Consider the following 1,758-nt stretch of genomic DNA (forward strand, 5'->3'; position numbering starts at 1 on the left):
CCATACTATTCACCTTATTTTTCACGACAACAAGGGCGGCGCCATTTCGCTCATTTTGTCAACGTTCTTCCGGCCGCATAGACGATGAGCAGCTGAGGCAGTGACTGAAGGCGACGCGTTAAGCTTAAAAAGCTCACCCGAGCGCCTTTATGTTTCTTTCTTACCAATTTTAAGCCTACTGAGGAACACCCTTATCCCAAGGTTCGACTACGATGTTCCGGTAACTTTAAACCACGCCGGGTGTTGAAAAGGTGGCCAGTTTCAGGTAAGCTATCTTAGCTAACTTTGTGCTCGTTCACCTAAAGTTAGATTTGTGAAGTCCGTTCTACAAATACACTTAAGATCAGTAACGTTAGTTTATAAAATGCAACTATTTGAATGGCTTTAATTGTCCACCTATGTTTTTATATTTACGATAGTACAATGAGATATTATAGTACATTGCATTCTTACAGTAGCCCACGTGAGTCCTACAAGTTACTGAGATTTCAGATGCTAGAATGTCAGTTCACCTCTCATTCAGATATTGATAATGACCTATTAAACAACGTATTATTTAACACTGAAGTTAAAGGTTGTGTGTATAATGTTACTGTCTCTTTTTAATGCATCTCTCCTACACACTGTTCTGTTTAAGTATGGGTGCCATTTATATATTAATTCTCATGATGCAAGTTTATTTTAAATACTAACATAAACATTTTTATGGTTATATTGTTTTCACAGATGCATTGATGTGTAGTGATGCAGTGGACAACTGTGAGGATGATACAATCAACATGTTCCTAAACTGTGATGCAGAAACACAATGGGAGGATCCATCCGTCTCTGACCACAACTACACTTTAAAATCACAACTCAACCTGAAGCAACCTACATCTGATATGGGAAAACAATGGTGCGGTTTCCCTGACAGGGCTTATGCTGGTCCCAGGCTAAAATGCATATTTGAGCTACAATAATTTAAAAACACCTTTTACTGACATACCTCAACATATATAAGTGCCATTGTTTTGTCACAAGATTGCGCACCAGTCTTGTTTTTTTGTAGGGTTTGTTTGTAAAAACTAAAATGTCCTAATATAATTAAATCCTAGTCCTGTAAACCCTGTCCGAGAAACTGCTTCAATGTGTTGAGCTGGCACAAATGTACATATCTCTGCTGAGAAACAACCATCTTTGGTTCAGCTTTACAGAGGGTTGATATTGCATCCATTACACAGTCGCCAAGCACTTTACCAGTACATACACATACAGCTTCCAGATATACACTTGGGATCAGCTCCTGATGACTCCGATAAAGCTGTGTCTTAATTTATTGCAGGGTGGTCTTGCTTTACCTGTTGTAAAGTTACATTAAACCTTCATATGTGATCAGATGTCATGCAGTGATATTAAACATTTACAGTGTGATCAGATGTTGTGCATTTATATTAAACCTTTACAATGTGATCAGATGTTGTGCATTTATATTAAACCTTTACAATGTGATCAGCTGTTACATGTCATGCAGTTATATTAAACATTTACTATGTGATCAGATGTAACCTGCCATACAGTTATATAAACCATTACAGTGTGATCAGATATTATCTGTAAGGAATTTCTTAAACCATTTGTGAGCTTTGTAGATTCCACTTAAAGGGATTTAAGTCTCCTGATTTGAAGGAATAAGTGTTGGCATGTTTGCAAATGAATTCTATCATGGTACCACATAAAAACGAAATAGTTATTGGACTGGCTAAGGTGCACATTTGC

At 37.3% G+C, this 1,758-nt stretch overlaps 1 long non-coding RNA gene across 1 annotated transcript; it reads left to right on the forward strand.

Annotated features, from left to right (window-relative positions):
• LOC141359581 (uncharacterized) lies at window positions 1-1,452 on the forward strand. Its single transcript, XR_012366096.1, has 2 exons — window positions 1-265; window positions 727-1,452. It is a non-coding gene; the product is annotated as an uncharacterized lncRNA (long non-coding RNA).
• The last annotated feature ends 306 nt before the right edge of the window (window positions 1,453-1,758 follow it).

The sequence above is a fragment of the Misgurnus anguillicaudatus genome, chromosome 23 (genome assembly GCF_027580225.2).
Source record: "Misgurnus anguillicaudatus chromosome 23, ASM2758022v2, whole genome shotgun sequence".
NCBI classification, from domain to species: Eukaryota; Metazoa; Chordata; class Actinopteri; order Cypriniformes; family Cobitidae; genus Misgurnus; species Misgurnus anguillicaudatus.